The sequence below is a fragment of the Felis catus genome, chromosome B1 (assembly GCF_018350175.1).
Source record: "Felis catus isolate Fca126 chromosome B1, F.catus_Fca126_mat1.0, whole genome shotgun sequence".
In the NCBI taxonomy this organism is placed as follows: Eukaryota; Metazoa; Chordata; class Mammalia; order Carnivora; family Felidae; genus Felis; species Felis catus.
In genome coordinates, this window is record NC_058371.1 from 134,639,627 (window position 1) to 134,664,398 (window position 24,772).

At 38.4% G+C, this 24,772-nt stretch overlaps 1 protein-coding gene across 9 annotated transcripts in view; it reads right to left on the reverse strand.

The window, feature by feature from the left end:
• ARHGAP24 (Rho GTPase activating protein 24) overlaps positions 1-24,772 on the reverse strand; it is a 661,374-nt gene that overhangs the window by 164,081 nt on the left and 472,521 nt on the right. The window contains exon 1 of one of the 9 annotated variants that reach the window (XM_006930991.5): positions 3,641-4,147. The exons of 7 other annotated variants lie outside the window; for them this stretch is intronic. The gene's annotated coding sequence lies outside the window, so the exon portion shown is untranslated. Of the gene's footprint in view, positions 1-3,640; positions 4,148-24,772 lie in introns of those variants that run through there. One more of the 9 variants, XM_003985213.5, reaches the window with a different exon arrangement.

A 24,772-nucleotide genomic window follows, 5' to 3' on the forward strand; every position in this document is an offset into this window, starting at 1 on the left:
ATCCTATCAGAAGAGAGCATATAAAAGTCTCTTTATATTGATTTTGTTATGTTGGAGTAGAATTCTTGAACATTCTCTTAAGATCCAATATGCTTGTAATAGGAAACTTTGCAATGATTTCCTGTTGATGGTTTCTTAGCCGTTAGAAATATTGGAAGTTGTTAAATACATTGTCTCAAAGTGATTATCTGTATTACAGATAGAAGAGAATCATTTGACTATCAGAATGTAAAGAATTTAACTTGCTATTAGCATTAAAAAATAAAGGTTTTAAAAAACATGAATTGTATTGGTTGTAACATATACATTTGAGATAAGTTACTTTGGTGAGTATCTCCTACAGTGGCCAAGGAGACAGGCAGGCATAATTTGAATCCGTCTTGTAACAACCACACTCTATGCATTCCATTTCCTTTGTAGATCTTAGATTCGAGACAAATAATGAGACCTCTTGAACAGAGTTGTGGACAATGTTTTTATCTCTGTTTCCAATGGAGAATCTCCTGCTGCCATATTCTCTTACTCAAAGTTCTCAAAGTTCTCACTGAGGAGCCCAGTGACTGTCAGGACATTCCTCCACCAGAGGAATAATCATATCATACACCCCATTTTCCATGTTTCTTGTTTCCAAATAACCTAGGCTTCCACTAAGGAATCTGGAAGTAATAGTTAAAAGTTGTGTGAGTGCCCATTACTTCATCTGAATCTAAACCACTTGGGGAGGAGTTAGTAGGCAGAACCGAACTTAATTACCTTAATGTTAAGGTAAAGAGACATAAAAACTACTGATACCACTTTAAGTAAACCCCATATACCACAGATCGCATTTAATCTCAATTTACCAAAGCTCTTTGTAAAAGTCTGTGTTGGTATGTGTAAACAATTGTTGATAAAGGTTTCCAAGCTAACTAGTTATAGACTAGAAGGAAAGAACAACATGAATTGCCAAATTGTAAGCATAATAGATAATGGCCATTCCCTGCCTGGTAGACATTCTTTCCCAACAACCACCCCATTTTCCTGCTCAGAGGGGGCAGTAATCTCTTGGTCTCAGGGGAGATGGGTCTTTCCCCAGTTCCAGGAGATAAATCACAGCTGCTTTCTTGCCCAGGGTGAAGAGATTGAGTATAGGTCTAAAGAAAAAAAGGTTTAGTAAATTAAAACCTTTATAATTTTAAAGTGTAGAATAAAGGAGAAAGCCGAAAGGAGGAAGAGAAAAACCAAGAACATAATGTTAAATTTAGGCTTTTTAAAAAATTAGAGATGCTTATCATATATATAAATAAAGGCTAATCTTTTTCTTTAACTGAGAGAGCTTAATTGCACAGAAGTAAATGTGTTTGAACAGACTGGCATGTGCTTTGAGGTCAGTACCTATAATCTCTAAACCTTTTTAAACCTCTTTGCATATCGCAGTAAGCTAGTTATCCAAAGAATAAACACAGACACTATTCTAGGCTTTTTTTTTTTTTTTTGTGGCTGTTTACATTGATTATGGTTCAAAAAATAGATGACTAAGTTTCTAGTCTTTTTGCATGGAAGGTGATCATGTGTACAGATGGACACCACTTTTGAACGTATTGGACCATAAGTGGCACAGAGATGTGGATACTGTCATATTGATAGAGCAATCGTAAGAAGCCGTCCATCAGATCTTTTCAGTCATGGAGAGAAAGTCATGTTAAACTCTTTTATTTTTTTATTTTATTTTTTAATAACATTTTTAAGTGTTTATTTATTTTTGAGAGAGAGAGAGAAAAAGAGACAGAGTGTTGAGTGGGGGAGGGGCAGAGAGAGAGGGAGACAGAATCCAAAGCAGGCTCCAGGCTCTGAGCTCTCAGCACAGAGCCCGACATGGGGCTTGAACCCATGAACCTGAGCCAAAGTTGGATGCTCAACCAGCTGAGCCACCCAGGCACCCCCATGTTAAACTCTTTTAAGGAAGTTGCCAAATTTTAGATTGTGGCAGCAGAAAGCCAAGGTAGGGGAGATTCCTATATGGAAAGGCCAGTCACCAATTCTTTGTACACTGCAAGTTCCATGCCTGTCAAATGAAACTATTGCTGCTCTTAATTGGCACAGAAAGCATGACGACGGTAAAGTCGGATGTTTTCTGCTCACCATTCCACGGTGTCCTAACAGTCTGAAAGCAAGAAACCATGACGAGAGTGTCCAAAGAACTCAGCAGTCCATGTGTATGTAACAACAGGTGACATTCTAGCTTAGAATATTAGACTCTTCTTCCTAACTGACATAACACAAAAGTGGGATAAATGATTTTGATATTGTATGTTAGCTACAAAGCGTTTTGAACAATTTTAATGTTCAGTGTATTTTAATATAACTTATATACTTTATTAGTTTAAAGAAATCAACCTAAAATAAAGTTTTATTTTTTTATTCTAACTTTATCAATCTTGGCAACGGAATTCAAGTTAATTAAGACAGATGAGTACATTCAGAGACAGGTTGACAACATGTTTTATTAAGAACTTTTGCTCTTGGCTTCATTTCTGCTGACTATGAATTCCCTTAAATGTGCTATTGTTCTTTCACTAGACATAAAAACTTGAGCAGTTGATGTACTTTTCAGTAGCCCATCATAATGATTCCTCGTCTTAACGTATACTATCTTTTCCTTTCTTGTAAACTTTGATAGCTTTTTGAATTTTTATTCTTCTTCTATTCATATAATACCAAATTCCCATATGTTTCCCTTTTCTAGAACATGTATTTCACAAATACAAATCTCCTGTATATTTATTTAGATACAATAATAGTGTCTCTCCTTTATATTTTGTATAGGTTCAGTTAATTAGTTAACACGCAAAACCAGTGCAAGATTAAGGCCTGTCAGCTTACCCAGACCACATTTTGGATTCCTTTGTACTCCTAGTGAGTACACACTCCACACCCCCGCAAGACAGTTGTATTGTCCTTGTGTGTTCAAAATGTGAAGTTCCAAAATTCAAATATGCTGATAGTGAAAGACTTATAAGATGATTTGGTTAATTGTAAATGCATTAAAATATAGCTGAAGATTATTTGGGTTTCTTTTGGTTCTCAAGCAGTTTTTTTTTTTCACACATGTGTGCGTAAGCACTTGTGTGTACACGTGTGTACACAGCCACCCCCCCCACACACACAGACACACACACACACACACTAATAGCCAAGCAGTTTTCATTTTGACGAGCAAAAACACAGAAACTCCCATGTTACTTCTATCACCAGATCAGAGCCCAAGGCACTCTGCTCTCCACAAAGTTTCAACCACTAAAATGTGGGGGAAGCAAAGAAAACACCACAGCAAGAACTCCAACAACTAGCAATTCCGATTTATGTCCGAAGCAGTTTTCATGTGCTTTCAGATCAGCATGGGAATTCTGTATATGAACAGCTAGGTAATTTGGCAGCAGCAATTAATGAAAAAAAAAATCCAAGAAAACAGCACTAAACTGATCACATTTCAGGGTAAGAACAGCACTGTGTCCAATCCATTGCCACAATTTGACACTGTGGAGAGCTGAATGGATCGTGACAGAAAACAAGGGTATAAATAAAACCACACGCAGTCTAGGTCCTGGCTTTGTGGTGATCTAAATATCCCCAAATTATCAAACACAATAAACAGCAATACCTGGCAATTTGTCTCCAAATTAATGAGAAAGCACCCAGCTCTCACCTTGCACAAACACACACTTCAGTGGTCAGTGACAAATGCAGGCAGCACTTGCAGGCTGGGAGACCAGAACAGCTGCTCTGTCCTGAGCCGCTTAAAGCACATTGGAGCCCGGCTCCGGTCCTACTCTCCGTTGGTTCGCTGCAGTTTCTCCCATGACTCCATCACCCAGGAATGGAAACCACTGCCCTCTCCCCAGCACTAGTGGGCTCCCCAGCTACTGAGCTCAGGTAAAAACGCTGAGTCCTGCAAGGTCGCCACAAGGTGAACATGGGCAAAAACAGTATAGGGGAAATGGAGGGACTGGCAAGGAAAGACCCTAAACTCCAGACGCTTTGCCTTTCAAGAGATTCCAAAGTCCATAAATCAGAGCTGCAACAATAGGCAGAGAATTGGTAAATCTGAAAATCCCCCAGTGGCACTGAGCCAATTTGCTAACCCAGCGGTATTCTTTAAACCGTAATCTCTCTCACTCCCTCAATCTCTTTCTCTGTCTCTGTCTCTGTCTCTCTCTCTCTCTCTCTCTCTCACACACACACACACACAGATTTTAGTGTAGCTATTCTAAATTATCCAGACGTACTTCTCAAGACAAAAAGTTTTTGTATACCCTTTCCAAGTAACAAAGCTTAAAAATTATTTGCTAAAATCAAAATAAAATAACTTTATAGAGCAAACTCATTTCTGGTAATAAACTAATTCATATTAGTGAAGTCTTTTTATGCACATACTGGACTTATGCAAACACCCTCCCACACTAAAAAGATGGTAAAGATGTATATATTCAGAGCTGATTGGCAGAATCAATGAAAATTTCTCGTAAAAATTCCTATCATCTTTTTCAAGATTAGTCTTGACATAGGCACATTTTAATCTGGAGAGGTTTCAAGAAGGAATTTCTTCCTAAAATACAGGTATGTATTTTATGTATGTATGTTTGTATGTATATGTTATAGACAGATACAAACATGTTTATAAATGTTTCCCTGGAGAATCTCCCTGAGTGTTTATTTCTCATATTTTGGTTTTCCTATTAGAAGTGGAGAAGGAACAATTTTTTAAGCTTGCAGGTACATTTTGAAACCATTATCTTGCCTGTGTATTTTTTCTTATTGGTAAATAATTACTTACTGAAGTTTAGGTTGATTGCATGAACAGAAAACAGTTCTCCCTTTACCGCTTTCCTCTCCCCTCTTTCTCTAACCACCACCATTCACCAGCCATATGAATGTAAGCAACTCCCTGAGCCTCCCAGGCATCAGTTTTGTAATCTATAAAATGGGTTTTGTTTTTTTTTTTACTAGTGTCTGCTTTGCCTCCTGGGATGGTGTCAGGGTGAAATGGGACAACAAGCAGAAGCAAATGCTTTGTAAATTGTAGAACACTGGAAAAGCACAGACTTGCTGCATTTTCCTCCCTTCAGTTGCCTGTTAGTACTGGGACTAGTGAATTACTTTCCTGTTCTCAAGAAGGATTCCTTAGGCTTCACAGGAAAGTGTTTGTTTCAAGTGGTCTATAAATAGAGTTTAAGATTTCATTGAACTGCTGTTCTCCTTGGGGCGGGTCTTGATGGCAGTGACCACATGTCCAGAGTCAGTTAATTGTGAGCAACATGAGCACATGAGCTCCGTCTGGTCTTTGAGGCAGAACCAGACCAGCTGAAACCCTGAGAGAAAATGCTCACGTGATAGCCAGTTTCACAGTTCACCTGGAGTCAGGGTGTAGCTCAGGTATTTGAGGGAGGGGTTGCCCAAAGGGATAGAGGAAGGGGAAAGGTTGGGGTGCAATGCCAGATTCACTGCTGAGTTAATTCAGTAACAAACACTTCTGGGCATTCATGCTGGTGTTCTAACAATTACATATGCATTATTTAGAGACTAGCTGGTTGTAGGGAGGGGAGAACCAAGAAGGGAGACTAGGGGCGCCTAGGTGGCTAGTTTGTTAAGTGTCAGACTTTGACTCTGGTCTTGATCTCACGGTGCTGGGAGCCCCCAGTCAGGGTCCATGCTGACAGCTTAGAGCCTGGAGCCTGCTTCAGATTCTGTGTCTCCCTCTCTCTCTCTGCCCCTCCCCCGTTCACACTCTGTCTCTCTCTCTCTCTCTCAAAAATAAATAAATATTAAAAAAAAAAAAGAAGAAGGGAGACTAATGGGGAACCAGAAAGGAACTAACAATGTGAGCGCCTGTCTCATGAGATACACCGGGCTGGGAGCTTCACAGATATTCTCTGAGTTAATGCTCACAGTAGTCCTACATGGTAGTCATTATCATTCCCATTTCACAGATGAAATGAAACAGCACATTGTTACTGGTGAGTGGTGGAGCTCGAATTACTGTGGAGGTCAGCATGGCCTAGAGTCCCATATTCAGAGAAAATTGGTTTATTTATAACTTTCTTGGAAATAAAAAGGAAATAAAATTTGGTTTTCAAATAGTGGGGGTAGGGAAGGCAAGAAGGCAAATTTTCAAGGAAACTTCTTGAGGTTATTTATTGGGCAAGTTAACTTTTATAAGGAGTGCAGACATTTTTTAGGAAAACACATTTTGATTTTTTAAATAATACAGTTGTTGTAGGATACAGGGAAAACATTTTAATATATGCAAACAATTCTTTTTTTTTTAATCATTTGATCCTGCCTGTCTTCAAATTGATTCTGAGGTCTTCAAGCAGATTCTGAGGTCTTTCTCTAGAGCAGAATAGCTTTCTGTTTTTCAACATCCACTAAACACATTATTGTATTTTATTTTGCTTAAATTACTGATCCTTAGGAATGCCCACTAGAAAGCAAGGTAATGTCTTACCATTAAATGTAGCAGGAAAGTCATGTTTTCAACTGTAGTTTGGAGTAGAAGAGTCATAATTTTCAGTCCCCTGGATCTGAGGATATTCATAAAATGTCAGATTCGTTCTACCTATTTTATTTGAAAGCAGAGGCAGGGACCAAACTGCAGCCCTACATGGTATCTGTTTTGGCTGCCCCCCACTTTTTAAGATTTTTTAAATGTTTATTTATTTTTCGAGGGAGAGAGAGAGAGAGAGAGAGAGAAATAGTGTGCAGGTGGGGGAGGGATAGAGAGAGAGAGGGAGACACAGAGTCCGAACCAGGCTCCAGGCTCTGAGCTGTCAGCACAGACCCTGAAGTAGGGCTCGAATCCACAAACCATGAGATCATGACCTGAGCCCAAGTTGGACGCTTAACCAACTGAGCCACCCAGGGGCCCCTCGGCTGTCCCCTTTTTAAGTGGCATTCCCAGCTGAAGTTGTATATGCAAGCCAATTCATATCATATCCTATATTCCTGCCTTTGATCTCTCCCTTTTCTAGATTTTTGAAATCTTTTCTGAGAATGCCAGTGTCTAATTATACCTCTGCTTTTAACATTGCCATCTGCAAAGTGCACCATCCAAAATGCCTTCATAAAACTAGCCTTCTCCTTCTTCCTAAATCTAGTTTTAGAAAGAAAACGATTCGTCTGGCAGTCTTGCAGATAGAATCAGTTTGTCTCAGATATTTTTATTAAAGAGAAAAGTATAACTGGGCCACTAAGTTAGTAATAAGTCAAAATAAATAGTGGAAAAAGGGAATAAATGCAGGTACTTTAATATCAATTTTTCAAGTTAAATTCTGAATGGAAAAATTAAAACCACAGCATCCTACACAACCGATCAACCCAGATAAAAGTAGACCAGGGACATTCAGTTACTTGTTCATTTCCTTGCTACTTTTGCTTACAAGATACATTTTGGCACTCACTACAACCCCCTTGTTCTCATGGAATCATATTTAACTAAAGAGGAAGTGAAATAAAGGAGTGAATCTATTGGGAAGCTGATAATGACAAATACAACATTTGGTAAAGTAAAAAGGCTGCTTTGTCTCATTCCCAAACCCATCTTATTTCTGAATGAAAAAAAGGATGAACAGCCAGTCAAAATTATTTTTTTTAAAAGGAAAGAAAAGAAACTATTGAAGCAAGCTTTCAATTATCTCTCATGTCATAAATAATACAAATGAAAACAGTTTTTGGCACTTTCTTTGAATTATAAATTTGTTGCGTTAAGGTATTTTGCTTTTCAAACACCACAGGTAGTGTTTGCCTGAGTGTAATTCCACAGGAGGAAATAAAAGCACATTGCCTCCTCACTTTCTTGATCTAAGAACTTTCATTTCTTTATTTAAATTTTGAAATCCTTGTTTCAGAAGCACATCTTGAAAAGAAACTTGGTTAAAGTTCAAATGTATGAAGAAGAAGGCATTTGGAAACGGGTCAACATTAGTAATAGGTGAAGAAAGTAAATAAGATGTTCTGGGTTTTTGTTTGGTTCCTGTTGCCTTGCCTAATAATGACATCTCTCTGGGGTTCCTGGGTGGCTCAGTCAGTTTAGCATCTGACTCTTGATTTCAGCTCAGGTCATGATCTCGCAGTCATGAGATTGAACCCTGTGTTTTGTGTGGAGCCTGCTTAAGATTTTCTCTCCTTCTCCATCTGCCCCTTTCCCTCCCTCTCTCTCTCTGTGTCTGTATCTCTCTCACAGAAAGAAAGAAAGAAAGAAAGAAAGAAAGAAAGAAAGAAAGAAAGAAAGAAAGAAAGAAAGAAAGAAAGAAAGAAAATGACACCTTCCTGATGTGTGTAGTGGCAGTGTTTACCTTCATACTCAAGGAGGTCTGGCTTGAAATCCATAGAATCCCTCCTACTGGAGGGAACTGGGTTCATGGATGAGCAGGATGGAGTTGTTCCCAATTTGCAACCAAAGAGAAAAAGTATTTTTCTAACACATTTTTCCCTGCCACTCCCTTTAATTCGATTCCTTTCCTTAGGCCTTAGAAACAACCCCACATGATAATACCTATTAGCCATGGAGAGTAATTACTGTTAAAACAATAAAGGTCACTTTGGGAAAAATTTAGAGTAATCTGAAAGGTATAAGTTTTTAGCATTTCAAGCATTTTGTGTGGATGCTTAAAGATATGTTTGTGAAGTCTCTTACTCCAAATATAGTTAAAATCATGAAAATGAACACTTCCTAATTTACTATATTTTTAAACATAATTTTTTTATTGAATGGTAATTTTTCCTGGATGCAAAAAGATGTACCTATTAACGCCTTTTCTACTCTAAGATGTGATGAATCACTGCCTTGGTTTTGCTGAAAGCTTTCCTAAATACATTCAAGAAGTTTTTGAAAAAGAAATACTTACAAGAATGCATAAAGAGGGAAAAACCCTGGAAATTATCCCTGTATGAACACAGGGGAAGGAATTCCTGAGTGTTTTTAGTTTAGTTATTACATCATTATTTACTACATTCCCATGCCCTGCTTTACCTCCCCATGACTTATTATATTTTATAACTGAAAATATTTTTTTAACTCTATACATTTTTTTTAATTAAAAAAAATTTTTTTTTTGAGAGAGACAAAGTGTGAGTGGGAGAGGGGCAGAAAGAGAGGGAGAGACAGAATCCAAAGCAGAATCCAAACCTATCAGCTCAGAGCCCAATGCGGGGCTCAAACCCACAGACTACAAGATCATGACCTGAGCTGAAATTGGACGCTTAACCTACTGAGCCACCCAGGTGCCCATACTGGAAGTCTTTTCATCCCCTTTACCTTTTTTGCCCAGTCCCCCAATTCCCTCCCCTCTGTCAATCACTAGTTTGTTTGTATTCATGAGTCTGTTTCTGCTTGTCTGTTTTTTAGATTCCACATAAAAGCAGAATCACATGGTATTTGTTTTTGTCTGTGTGACTTGTTTCACTTAGCATTTACACCCTCTAGATACATCCATGCTGTTGCAAATGGCTACATAATATTTTTCCTGGCCATGTAATATTCTTGTGTGCGTGTACGCGTGCATGCGTGTGTGTGTGTGTGTATTAACATCTTCTTTATCCATTCGTTCATCTACTGGTGGACACAGGTTGCCTCCAAATCTTTGCTGTTACAAATAATGTTGCAGTTAACATAGGAGTGCACCTGTGCTTTTGGATTAGTATTCTCATTTTCTTCAGATATATATGCAGAAGTAAAATTGCTGGATCATATAGTAGTCCTATTTTTAATTTGGGGGGAACCTCCATATGCATTTCTGTAGTGGCTATAGTATTTTTCATTCCCACCAACAATGCACAAGGTTCCCTTTTCTTCACATCTTTGCCAACATTTGTTATTTCTTGTCTTTTTCTAGCCATTCTGACAGGTGTGAGGTGATATCTCATTATGGTTCTGATTTGTCATTCCCTTATGATTAGTGATGTTGAGCATCTTTCCATGTGTCTATTGGCCATCTGTAGGTCTTCTTTGGAAAAAAATCTCTATTCAGGTCCTCTGCCCTTTATTTAATCAGACTGGTATTTTGGTGTTGAGTTATTTAAGTTCTTTGTATATTTTGGATATTAGCCTCTTATGGATATAACATTTGTAAATATCTCTTCCTATTCAGTAGGTTGGTTTTTTTTCTTTTGTTGATGGTTTCCTTCACTGTGAAGAAGCTTTTTATTTTGATGTAGTCTCAGTTGTTTATTTTTGCCTTTGCTTCCCTTGCCTGAGGAGACAGATCCAAAAAAATATTACTGAGACTGATGTCCAAGAGTTTACTGTCCATGTTTTCTTTCAGAAGTTTTATGGTTTTCAGTCTTATATTTAGGTCTTTAATCTTCTTTCAGTTTAATCTTGTGTATGGTGTAAGAAAGTGATCCAGTTGCATTATTTTGCATAGACATGTCCATTTTTCCCCAAAACCATTTATTGAAAAGACTATCTTTTCCCCACTGTATATTCTTATTTCCTTTGTTGTAGATTAATTGACCATATAAGCAAGGGTTTATTTCTGGACTGCCTATTTTGTTCCACTGATCTGTTTTTATTTTTGTGCCAATACCATACTGTTTTGATTACTATAGCTTTGCAGTATATCTTGAAATCTGGAATTGTGATCCCTCCAGCTTTGTTCTTCTTTCTCAAGATATGTCATAGTAGAATAATAACTGAAATTTAGAGCACTATTTAGGAGCTTTTAAATGCTTTATGGTACATTTAATGAGTAAAGTATATTAGAAAACAGTGTATATAATGTTATCTGAATTTTATATTATATATTTAATAATACAGAAAAACCTGAAGTTTTAATCTCTAGATACTGAGATTATAGTAAGTTTATTTTCTTCCCGATCTTTTTCCATTTTATAATGTCTTACAAGGGCCATTACTACCATGTAGAAGAAGGCAAGGAAGGAAGGAAGGAAGGAAGGAAGGAAGGAAGGAAGGAAGGAAGGAAGGAAGGAAGAAAGAAAGAAAGAAAAGACAAGAAAAAATCAGCACGTTTGGGAATATTTCTTGATAAAGCGAATTCACCATGTTTACAATCTCTGTACTTGGAAAAATTCAGTCTCCAGAGCTTTTATCACCATAACTCTCACCATTTGCATTAAAAATATTCATGAGCACACATAAAAAAATTCTAGATGCTCTACTATTATAACATATGGAAAATGTAGAATAGTCTCACTCATTTTTAAAATATTAAAAAAGGAGATAGAGGAAATGGCAGGTATGTGTATAACCTCAAATATAGAGAATGGATATGGTGCAAATATAAACAGCCTGATATACATTCATGACAATATCGTAATAATTTGGGGATAAGTGCTTATTTCAAGAAGCAGAATGGTAAGCTAAAATCTTTATGTGACCAGGAAAATCTATTGTCTTCTAAAATGTGATCTTGATTTAGCACATAATTTAGGGAGATCTCTTCCGTAATGTCGATATAAATTTCTTTAAGGTGAGCAGGGTACCAGGGGGTGAGATTGCATTGTTGATGATAGGCCTTACTTGCACTTTTGTTTGTGTTTCATATATCTTTCTGACCTAGGAGCCAGTTGGTGGAGAACTCAGGCTTAAAGAAAATAAACAAACATCATCCTGTTCATTAAATGGCAGACTTGGGTCCTTGGTGTAGACAGAAGGCTTGACGCCTGTCAAGAATATTTGAACACAGCCTAAGATTCATTCACTTGCTACTGCTTTATCTGTTTGCTTGCTAAAATAACACTTGAGCACCTGGAGAAATAGCAAGACCAAATCCACATAAATCGAGCATTTTACTTTTCAATAGTTAAATCATAGCCATATATTTTTGGTTTTAAATTTTGGTGGTGAGCTCTGCCACTTACCAACTGAGAAATCCTGGGCAAATCACTTCCCTCCCTAGGTCTCAATTTCCTTACCTGTCAAATGAGATCCCACCCAGATAGTGGATGTTGAAATGGCACATTAACTGAGAATCTAAGGAATTGTCATTATATGTTAATCTGCTCTAAATTTTGCAACTTTGGTGTTATATTGATTATCACTGATTTTAAAATGAGCTCCGTAGCTTTTACTGCTAGGAAGTATATAAATAACAACATAATATAAAGACATATTACCATCAATTCATTCCAATATTTATTCATAAAGCACAGTATAAAGGAATGACATCAAAAAACTGAATTCATAAGCCTTCAAGACAGCCTCCTTAGCTGCACAACTTTTCAAACTGGCTCAAGAGTGGTTCTCAAAATATTTCTTCTGATAACTACTTTCTTCCACAAGTCCCATGGCATTCCCCATTAAAACAACAACAAAAAAGAATCTGTATAATGGCAAACAATCTGTTATGAAGAGGGCTATTGCAACATCTTGAGAGAGAGGGCAAGACCAGGAATGAACAAATGGGCACAAGCAATAGTGGAGGTAATAAACATCTCTACCCACAACGGGGATCAATAAATGTTGTTAACTGGCTGTAGAGAAGAAAAAACAAATGATGTCACTGAGGAGAAAGAAGAATGGGAAAGGAAGCTAAAGTGGAGGCCTATTTCTTCCTAATGAAAAGATGTACAAAACAAAGTTTTTACTTCCTCAAGAAAGTTTTGAATGTTATGGTTTCAATTATATTAGAAGCAGGGTGGGGTGTATTTAAAGGGATCTGTTGACATCTAATTGAGATTCTTTTGATGATAAAAACAATCACCCCTGTTGTGATCCTGAATGTTAGAAAAATGAAATTTTAGAGTGGAACCAACTTAGAAGTGGCATGAATATATGAGGCAGTGGAGATGGTAGATAATAGGGTGCACTCCTTGAATACCAAGTCTCTCTGGGCTGGGAAGTTCATTGCCTTTGACCAAGACTATCTCCATCCATATTCAGTAGTTGCTGAATCTCAAGTTCTGGGATAAACTCACCCCTAGGATGAGGAATAATGGGAAAACATCTGCTAACGGGAAGAAAAGCTTTAAGATTTGCATCACTTAAAGATTTTTATTAAGAATATTTTGTATAATTTGCAACTCAGCATCTTGGGACAAAGCCTTTTGACCCACACTAGTTACATGTCTAGGGATCATTGCAGATGCTGCCATTTTTAATAGCCAATAAACTTCTCAAGAAAGACATAAAAATCATAGGATCTCAGCATTAGAAAAGATGCCAATGGCCATGTAGTTCAAATCCTTACCTTATTACAAAGTTAAAAATATTCATTAAACAATATTTTTCCTGTTCACTAGAGCAGAGGGTTAATGTAGGAAGCCAAGTGTTCCAAACCTTTCATGAATATGGAAATACTGAGACAGTATTGATTAAGAGATCTTCATACTCTCTTTTCTGTGTCAATGATTTTATTAACATTTAATTTCTTGTGGCAATACCTCAATTTTCCAGTAAACATTTGCTATAATAATTCTATAGCTCTATAACTAAAAGAAAAACGACAGTCTAGAAACATTTTTTTTTGTTTGATTGGGGTGAGAGAATGAAGTGTTGGTGGTTAGCCAGCTTGTGGTCAAACAATTTAATACTTTTATTAGGACCATTTATAGCATTAGAAAAGTAGAGCACCACTAGAATATGAGGCAACAGAAGTTTGAGGATGAAAGATGCTCTCTATAATACCATTGGAAAATTAATTTGTGCAAAGGAAGTCCAGAAAAGGAAGAAACTGAGGCATAAAAGAGCAAAGTGACTTGACAGATCACTCAGCCCTGTTAAGTGGAGGAACTATAAGCAGAAATTCAGGTTACTGCCTCCAGAGTCCATGCTGCTGAGGCCTGTGCTGTGCCGCATTATGAAATATAATGCATGTGCCTGTACCTTGCTTTAATTATGATCAAGAACAAAGTGGATAGCACCACAGTCTTACAGAGCTCCAGTGTTACCCAAGATATTATCCCTATTATTTCATCTGTGAAAAAATTGAATCATATAAAGGGTAAGGGCATTTCTCAAAGTCACAGAGCTATTTGGTGCTGAAAATTAAAGATGAAGAAGATATTGTCTAACAAAGTTGGTAATTCACTTATATCAAAAGCGAAGCTGAAATTTTTAAAAAGAAACTCTCAGTAATAATGTCTACCATTTATTGAGCATTAGTTATATTCCAAGGATTTTACATACATTTTTATTATCTTCCCAATAGCCCTGAGAGATAGATTCATTTTATCTCATTTTGTAATCCTCATGTTACAGATGAGGAAAATTGAGTCTCAAAAATTTAAGTAGCTTGCCCCAAATTACATACCTAGCAGGTGATGAATCAGGATTCAACTCCAAAGACCATGTACTTTCAAAATGCCTTTGGGGGACCCAAGGGGATATTTCAATGCTGGGAGTTGAATACAGAGAAATGAGAGAAAGAGAAATCTCATTGCTAGACATACATGTTCCCTGCCCTTCACAGTCTATCTTTGGCATTTCCCCTCCCCCCTACCCAGAACTAACCCACTTGTACCACTTATCACTCCTCAGGTTTGAAAAGTCCCATTCTTGCCATTCTACTAACACCTTCCTTTATCTTCTAAGACTGCCTCTCCAGGATGTTCTGTAAGCCAGAAACTTTACGCAACAATAAAGGGTGTTAGAACTGAGCACTGGAGGTCCACAGTAGATTCTGTACTTGAAAAAAGGGAAGGGGTTCTTTAGCAGAGAATGGTAAATAAACTTCTACATGTACAAATATATTCAGTTGCATTGTCACTTTTTATAAGTGACTAAGCATTAAATAAAATAAAGCATTTCTCTGTCTTACCTAAAATACTTATTTAATGAAACACACGAATAATGCATTTATTGTCTATGTAATGAACACCCTGATATATGAATCTCAATATCACTAGCTAGATATGATTGTTTCTTTTCCTAATTTTACATAATATCTTCTTTCTCACCTTTATTCAAATGGAAGGGCTCATTTTGTATTTGAATTTAAACTCCTTTCAATATGTAATACAGAAATCCATAAAATGTTAATAATGTTGATAATGGGGAGGAGGAAGAAAGATGGTGGTGGAGTAGGAGGACCCTAGGATCATCTTGTCCCATTAATACAATTGGATAACTACCAAATCATCCTACATGCCCCAGAAATCAACCTGAAGACTGGCAGAACAAACTTCACAACTTAAGGTAGAAAAGAGGTCATACTGAAGAAGGTAGGAAGTGTGGAGATAAGGCTTGAGAGAGAAATGGATCATGGCCACTGCAGTGGAGAGTGAACTTGAAAAGGGTGAGGGACACACTGGCACACAGGGGAGTGCATGGGTAAAAGGAAGCCCCACTGCAATTGACTTAGAAAGCGAGAGAACCCAAATTTCATGAGTTCTTGAATCAGCAGGGCTTAAAGCCTGGAGTTTTAAAGGGCTTGGCTGGGATAGAGCCCATAGGCATTGGGGCTGCTTTTAGTGAGAAGGCAGGGCAAACAGCATGCAGACATACAGCATGGAAACAATGATCTGAAGAGTGCCTGGGTTGCACAGTGGGGAGGTTAGTTGTTCATCTTGGAATTTGTCACAGAGAGGCAGCATTCATGTAGAGACCCCTCCAGGAACAAAGGAACTGGCAGGCACCATTTACCTCCCTTGCCTCTTATCATAAACACAGGGCCATCTGCAGGAACCAGATGTTTAGGAAGCAACCTAAGTTGCTTACACAAGACCCGTCACCACACCCTGTGCTCCAGTGGAACCGCTCTTCCCAGTCAAGCTTGCCTCAGTCCCAGCATGTCAAACTCCCTCCTTCAGAAGATCAGCCCAAACCCCTGCCAGCACTGTGTCTCCTGATGAGGGTGTTTTGCAAGGCTTCATTTCTGGTGCAAGTGACAACACGGTTCATTTCACAAGAAGACAAGAGCACACACCCAGTTAAAATGCACCACATTCAGGCCAGGGACCAAACGCTGCCCACAACAGGCAAAAAAAGCCTCTGCAAATGACTGGCCTGCAGAATGAAGCAGCCAGGACACAACACCAGAGCACACAAAGCACACATTGGACACATTCCCTGAAGCACCAGGCCCTGGGGAACAGGGAACACTACACTGCAGGGCACTGTAGGACCTCTTCTTCATAAAGCCATTACCCTCAAGAACAGGAAATGTAGCTGACTTTCCTAACACAGAAAAAGAGGCAAAAAGACTTAGACAAAATTAGAAGACAGAGGATTTTATCCCAAATAAAGGAAAAGGTCAAGGCCTTTTGAAACAGATAGAAGTAACATGCTTGATAGAGAATTTAAAGCAATGATCATAAGGATGCTCGCTGGACTTGAGAAAAAAAATGGAGGATATCAGTAAGACCATTAACACAGAGATAAGGAATGAAAAAGCAGGATAAAGGGCTCGATAAACGAAATGAGAAACATATTTGATGGAATGAACAGCAGCCTGGAAGAAGCAGAGGAATGAATTAATGACCCAGGAGACAGGGTAATGGGAAGTAATCAAGCTGAACAAAAGAGAGAAAAAAGAACTACACAAAACAAGAATAGACTTAGGCAACTCAGGGACTCCATCAAATGTAATAACATTTGCACTATAGGAACCCCAGAAGAAGAGAGAAAGGGGGCAGAGAATTTATTTGGAGACATAACAGCTGAAAACTTCCCTAATCTGGGGGAGGAAACAGATATCCAGATCTATGAAGCACAGAGAACCCCCAATATAATCAACAAACACAGATCCACACCAAGACATATTGTAATTAAAATGGCAAAATACAATGGTAAAGAAAAAATATTAAAAACGGCAAGACAGAAGAAGACAGTTGTATACAAAGGATACCCCATAAAGCTACCAGAGGATTTTTCAGCAGAAGCTTTCTAAGCCAAAAAGGAGTGGCATGATATATTCAAAGTGATGAATGGGAAAAACCACAAAAACAACCACAAAACAAGTAACAACATGGCAATAAATTCATATCTATCAATAATTACTTTGAATGTAAATGGACTAAATGCTCCAATCAAAAAATATAGGGCAATAGAGTGAATAAGAAAACAAGACCCATCTATATGCTGCCTATAAGAGATTCATTTCAGACTTAAAGTTATCTGAAGATTGAATGTGAAGGCATGGAGAAACATTTATCATGCAAATGGATGTCATAGAAAGCCAGAGTAGCAATACTTAGATCGATCAAAATAGACTTTAAAACAAAGACTGTGATAAGAGATAAAGAAGGGACACCATATAATAATAAAGGGGACAATCCAACAAGAAGATATAACAATTGTATATATTTATGCACCCGACACAGAGCACCCAAATACATAAAAAAGTTAATAACAAACAAAGTTGGGGCACATGGGTGGCTCAGTCGGTTAAGCATCGGACTCTTGATTTTGTCTCAGGTCATGATTTCAAGGTTCATGACTCTGAGCCCTGCACTGGGCTCCATGCTGTGATTCTCTCTCTCCCTCTCTCTCTGCCCCTCCCCGGCTCATGCACACTGTCTCTCAAAATAAATAAATAAACTTAAAAAAAATAACAAACACAAAGAAACTAATCAATAATATTACAATAATAGTAAGGGACTTTAAACACCCCATTTACATCAATAGACAGATCATCTAAACAGAAAATCAACAAGGAAACAATAGCTTTGAATGTCACACTAGATAAGATGGATTTAACAGATATATTCAGAACATTCCATCCTAAAACAGCAGAATACACATTCTTTTCAAATGCACATGCAACATTCTCCAGAAATGATCATATATTAGGTCACAAAATAAACTTCAACAAATTGAAAAAGATCAAAATCATACCATGCATTTTTTTAACCATAATGCTATAAAATTAGAAGTGAGCAAGAAAAAATCTAGAACGATCACAAATACTTGGAGGTTAAATAACATGTTACTAAACAATGAATGAATCAACCAGGATATCAAAGAAGAAATTAAAAACGAAATAGAAACAAATGGAAATGAAAAAAAAAATGGTCCCAAACCTCTAGGATACAGCAAAAGTGATTCTAAGATATGTCCTTGGAGGCAAGGGAAACAAAAGCAAAAATGAACTATTGGGATATCATCAAGATAAAAATCTCCTGCACAGCTAAGGAAACAATCAACAAAACCAAAAGGCAATCTATAGAATGGGAGAAAGTATTTGCAAATGACATATCCAATAAAGGGTTAGTATCCAAGATACATAAAGAAGTTATAAAACTCAACACCCAAAAAACAAATAATCCAACTAAAAAATGGGCAGAAGAAATGAGCGGACTTTTTGCCAAAGAAGACATACAAAGAGTCTGCAGACACATAAAATGACACTCATCATCATTATCATCAGGGAAATTCAAATCAACACTATAATGAGATATTACCTCACACCTCTCAGAATGGCTAAAATCAACAACACAAGAAACAACAAGTATTGATGAGGATGGGGAGAAAAAGGAACCTTCTTGCACTGTTGGTGGGAATGCAATCTGGTATAGCCACCATGGAAAACACTATGGAGGTTCTTCAAAAAGTTAAAAAAATACCCAAAGAATACCAAAACACTAATTCAAACGGATACATGCACCCCAATGTTTATAGCAGCATTATTTACAATAGCCAAGATACAGAAACAGCCAAGTATCCATTGATTGATACATGGGTAAAGAAGATGTGATAGGTGATATAGATATAGATGATATATATATAGATAATTACATATAGATATAGATATAGATATAGATAGATGTAGATAGATATAGATACAGATATAGATACAGATAGATATAGACACACACAATGGAATATTATTCAGCCATAAAAAGAATGAAAGCTTGCCATTTGCAATGACATGGATAAAGCTAGAGAGTACAATGCTAAGTGAAGTAAGTCAGAGAAAGATAAATATTATATGATTTCACTCATATATTGAATTTAATAAACCAAATGAACAAGCAAAGGGGCAAAAAGAGAGAAAGACAAACCAAGAAACAGACTCTTATCCATAGAGAACAAACTGATGGTTTCCAGAAGGGAGGTGCATGGGGCGATGGGTAAAATAGGTGTTGGGGATTAAGGAGTACACTTGTTGTGATGAGCATTGGGTGATTAAAATAATAAAAAAAAAGATGTTAACAATGGTGGCTAGATATATGTCAATAAATGTTTATAGTGATGACTGAAAAATCTGTCTTTGATCCTGTTTGTCACTGTATTAATAAAATGCCCTTCTGTCCTAGACTTGTTAACCATAGGGCTGGCCTTTCCCCAAAACTTTAAGAGTGTTGTTGGTAAAGATTTTCTACCCAAGGTTTATGATAGCTACTAAACTTAAATCTGATGAAAGGTTGGAGAGATTATATGAATGATTCTACAGTGACCCTTTCCATGACTTACAGGAAGGCATAATCTCCAGTTCCTATGTAAAAAATCTTGTTTTCTGTTCACAGATTAATCTTTAAAATCATCTAACTTCTCTCATCAAAGAAAGCCTTTATTTATTTATTTATTTATTTATTTATTTATTTATGTTTGCTTTACTCAATTGCTATTCCTTTCGGTCTTTTTCTTTTATAATTAAAGCAGATAATTACTAACATATGGACATTTAGATTGCAAAATAGGAATGAAAAGTAAAATTCAGAATCTCAAAACAAGACTAAGAAAGAGCTGCCTCACCAGGGCCAACTTTCTTTAATTCTAGATTCATAGTTCACACGGTCAGGATAATTTATCTTGATCTTCCTTCTCTCTGAAAACATTTAGGAACAAAATATTATAAATGGGCAGAGGGGAACCGGAGGGGAGGAAACACTTTAGAATATCTAGAAATGTAGCTTTCAGACTACCTCTCCCTGGGATAGACTAAGAAATGCTGGCAACTAGCAGCATAATTCCTTTTTACCTGAGCAACTGAAGAAGCATCCAAGGAAATAAGATGTCAGTGACTGAGGGATTCACACTGAACGAAGAAAGGGTAACGTGGTAGGGTGGTTGAAAGGAAGCTAACTAAGAAAACAGTGCTGAGTAACAAGGGAGAAGCGGCAAGATGGCGGCTTAGGAGGACGCTGGGCTCACCGCGCGTCCTGCTGATCACTTAGATTCCACCTACACCTGCCTAAATAACCCAGAAAACCGCCAGAGGATTAGCAGAACGGAGTCGCCGGAGCCAAACGCAGACGAGAGGCCCACGAAAGAGGGTAGGAAGGGCGGCGAGGCGGTGCGAGCTCCACGGACTGGCGGGAGGGAGCCGGGGCGGAGGGGCGGCTCGCCGGCCAAGCAGAGCCCCCGAGTCTGGCTTGCAAAAGCGGAGGGGCTGGGCGGACTGTGTTCCGACAGCAAGCGCGACTTAGCGTCTGGGAGGTCATAAGTTAACAGCTATGCTCGGGAAGCGGGAAGGCTGGAGGACAAAGGGAGGGAGAGCTGCTGAGCCCCCTGACGACAGAGCTCAGCTTGGTGGGGAACAAAGGCGCTCGCCAGCGCCATCTCCCCCGCCCATCCCCCAGCCAAAATCCCAAAGAGAACCAGTTCCTGCCAGGGAACTTGCTCGCTCCGCGCAAACACCCAACTCTGTGCTTCTGCGGAGCCAAACCTCCGGCAGCGGATCTGACTCCCCCCCGCTGCCACAGGGCCCCTCCTGAAGAGGATCACCTAAGGAGAAGCGATCTAAGCCTGCCCCTCCTGCCCCCGTGCACCTTGCCTACCCACCCCAGCTAATACGCCAGATCCCCAGCATCACAAGCCCGGCAGTGTGCAAGTAGCCCAGACGGGCCACACCACCCCACAGTGAATCCCGCCCCTAGGAGAGGGGAAGAGAAGGCACACACCAGTCTGACTGTGGCCCCAGCGGTGGGCTGGGGGCAGACATCAGGTCTGACTGCGGCCCCGCCCACCAACTCCAGTTATACACCACAACACAGGGGAAGGGCCCTGCAGGTCCTCACCACGCCAGGGACTATCCAAAATGACCAAGCGGAAGAATTCCCCTCAGAAGAATCTCCAGGAAATAACAACAGCTAATGAGCTCATCAAAAAGGATTTAAATAATATAACAGAAAGTGAATTTAGAATAATAGTCATAAAATTAATCGCTGGGCTTGAAAACAGTATACAGGACAGCAGAGAATCTCTTGCTACAGAGATCAAGGGACTAAGGAACAGTCACGAGGAGCTGAAAAACGCTTTAAACGAAATGCATAACAAAATGGAAACCACCACAGCTCAGCTTGAAGAGGCAGAGGAGAGAATAGGTGAACTAGAGGATAAAGTTATGGAAAAAGAGGAAGCTGAGAAAAAGAGAGATAAAAAAATCCAGGAGTATGAGGGGAAAATTAGAGAACTAAGTGATACACTAAAAAGAAATAATATACGCATAATTGGTATCCCAGAGGAGGAAGAGAGAGGGAAAGGTGCTGAAGGGGTACTTGAAGAAATAATAGCTGAGAACTTCCCTGAACTGGGGAAGGAAAAAGGCATTGAAATCCAAGAGGCACAGAGAACTCCCTTCAGACGTAACTTGAATCGATCTTATGCACAACATATCATAGTGAAACTGGCAAAATACAAGGATAAAGAGAAAATTCTGAAAGCAGCAAGGGGTAAACGTGCTCTCACATATAAAGGGAGACCTATAAGACTCGTGACTGATCTCTCTTTTGAAACTTGGCAGGCCAGAAAGAATTGGCACGAGATTTTCAGGGTGCTAGACAGAAAAAATATGCAGCCGAGAATCCTTTACCCAGCAAGTCTGTCATTTAGAATAGAAGGAGAGATAAAGGTTTTCCCAAACAAACAAAAACTGAAGGAATTTGTCACCACTAAACCAGCCCTACAAGAGATCCTAAGGGGGACCCTGTGAGACAAAGTCCCAGAGACATCACTACAAGCATAAAACATACAGACATCACAATGACTCTCAACCCGTATCTTTCTATAATAACACTGAATGTAAATGGATTAAATGCACCAACCAAAAGACATAGGGTATCAGAATGGATAAAAAAACAAGACCCATCTATTTGCTGTCTACAAGAGACTCATTTTAGACCTGAGGACACCTTTAGATTGAGAGTGAGGGGATGGAGAACTATTTATCATGCGACTGGAAGCCAAAAGAAAGCTGGAGTAGCCATACTTATATCAGACAAACTAGACTTTAAATTAAAGGCTGTAACAAGAGATGAAGAAGGACATTATATAATAGTTACAGGGTATATCCATCAGGAAGAGCTAACAATTATAAATGTCTATGCGCCGAATACCGGAGCCCCCAAATATATAAAACAATTACTCATAAACATAAGCAACCTTATTGATAAGAATGTGGTAATTGCAGGGGACTTTAACACCCCACTCACAGAAATGGACAGATCATCTAGACACACGGTCAATAAAGAAACAAGGGCCCTGAATGAGACATTGGATCAGATGGACTTGACAGATATATTTAGAACGCTGCACCCCAAAGCAACAGAATATACTTTCTTCTCGAGTGCACATGGAACATTCTCCAAGATAGATCATATACTGGGTCACAAAACAGCCCTTCATAAGTTTACAAGAATTGAAATTATACCATGCATACTTTCAGACCACAATGCTATGAAGCTTGAAATCAACCACAGGAAAAAGTCTGGAAAACCTCCAAAGGCATGGAGGTTAAAGAACACCCTACTAACGAATGAGTGGGTCAACCAGGCAATTAGAGAAGAAACTAAAAAATACATGGAAACAAACGAAAATGAAAATACAACAATCCAAACGCTTTGGGACGCAGCGAAGGCAGTCCTGAGAGGAAAATACATTGCAATCCAGGCCTGTCTCAAGAAACAAAAAAAATCCCAAATACAAAATCTAACAGCACACCTAAATGAACTAGAAGCAGAACAGCAAAGGCAGCCTAAACCCAGCAGAAGAAGAGAAATAATAAAGATCAGAGCAGAAATAAACAATATAGAATCTAAAAAAACTGTAGAGCAGATCAACGAAACCAAGAGTTGGTTTTTGGAAAAAATAAACAAAATTGACAAACCTCTAGCCAGGCTTCTCAAAAAGAAAAGGGAAATGACCCAAATAGATAAAATCATGAATGAAAATGGAATTATTACAACCAATCCCTCAGAGATACAAACAATTATCAGGGAATACTATGAAAAATTATATGCCAACAAATTGGACAACCTGGAAGAAATGGACAAATTCCTGAACACCCACACTCTTCCAAAACTCAATCAGGAGGAAATAGAAAGCTTGAACAGACCCATAACCAGCGAAGAAATTGAATCGGTTATCAAAAATCTCCCAACAAATAAGAGTCCAGGACCAGATGGCTTCCCAGGGGAGTTCTACCAGACGTTTAGAGCAGAGATAATACCTATCCTTCTCAAGCTATTCCAAGAAATAGAAAGGGAAGGAAAACTTCCAGACTCATTCTATGAAGCCAGTATTACTTTGATTCCTAAACCAGACAGAGACCCAGTAAAAAAAGAGAACTACAGGCCAATATCCCTGATGAATATGGATGCAAAAATTCTCAATAAGATACTAGCAAATCGAATTCAACGGCATATAAAAAGAATTATTCACCATGATCAAGTGGGATTCATTCCTGGGATGCAGGGCTGGTTCAACATTCGCAAATCAATCAATGTGATACATCACATTAACAAAAAAAAAGAGAAGAACCATATGATCCTGTCAATCGATGCAGAAAAGGCCTTTGACAAAATCCAGCACCCTTTCTTAATAAAAACCCTTGAGAAAGTCGGGATAGAAGGAACATACTTAAAGATCATAAAAGCCATTTATGAAAAGCCCACAGCTAACATCATCCTCAACGGGGAAAAACTGAGAGCTTTTTCCCTGAGATCAGGAACATGACAAGGATGTCCACTCTCACCGCTGCTGTTTAACATAGTGCTGGAAGTTCTAGCATCAGCAATCAGACAACAAAAGGAAATCAAAGGCATCCAAATTGGCAAAGACGAAGTCAAGCTTTCGCTTTTTGCAGATGACATGATATTATACATGGAAAATCCGATAGACTCCACCAAAAGTCTACTAGAACTGATACATGAATTCAGCAAAGTTGCAGGATACAAAATCAATGTACAGAAATCAGTTGCATTCTTATACACTAACAATGAAGCAACAGAAAGACAAATAAAGAAACTGATCCCATTCACAATTGCACCAAGAAGCATAAAATACCTAGGAATAAATCTAACCAAAGATGTAAAGGATCTGTATGCTGAAAACTATAGAAAGCTTATGAAGGAAATTGAAGAAGATTTAAAGAAATGGAAAGACATTCCCTGCTCATGGATTGGAAAAATAAATATTGTCAAAATGTCAATACTACCCAAAGCTATCTACACATTCAATGCAATCCCAATCAAAATTGCACCAGCATTCTTCTCGAAACTAGAACAAGCAATCCTAAAATTCATATGGAACCACAAAAGGCCCCGAATAGCCAAAGGAATTTTGAAGAAGAAGACCAAAGCAGGAGGCATCACAATCCCAGACTTTAGCCTCTACTACAAAGCTGTCATCATCAAGACAGCATGGTATTGGCACAAAAGCAGACACATAGACCAATGGAATAGAATAGAAACCCCAGAACTAGACCCACAAACGTATGGCCAACTCATCTTTGACAAAGCAGGAAAGAACATCCAATGGAAAAAAGACAGCCTCTTTAACAAATGGTGCTGGGAGAACTGGACAGCAACATGCAGAAGGTTGAAACTGGACCACTTTCTCACACCATTCACAAAAATAAACTCAAAATGGATAAAGGACCTAAATGTGAGACAGGAA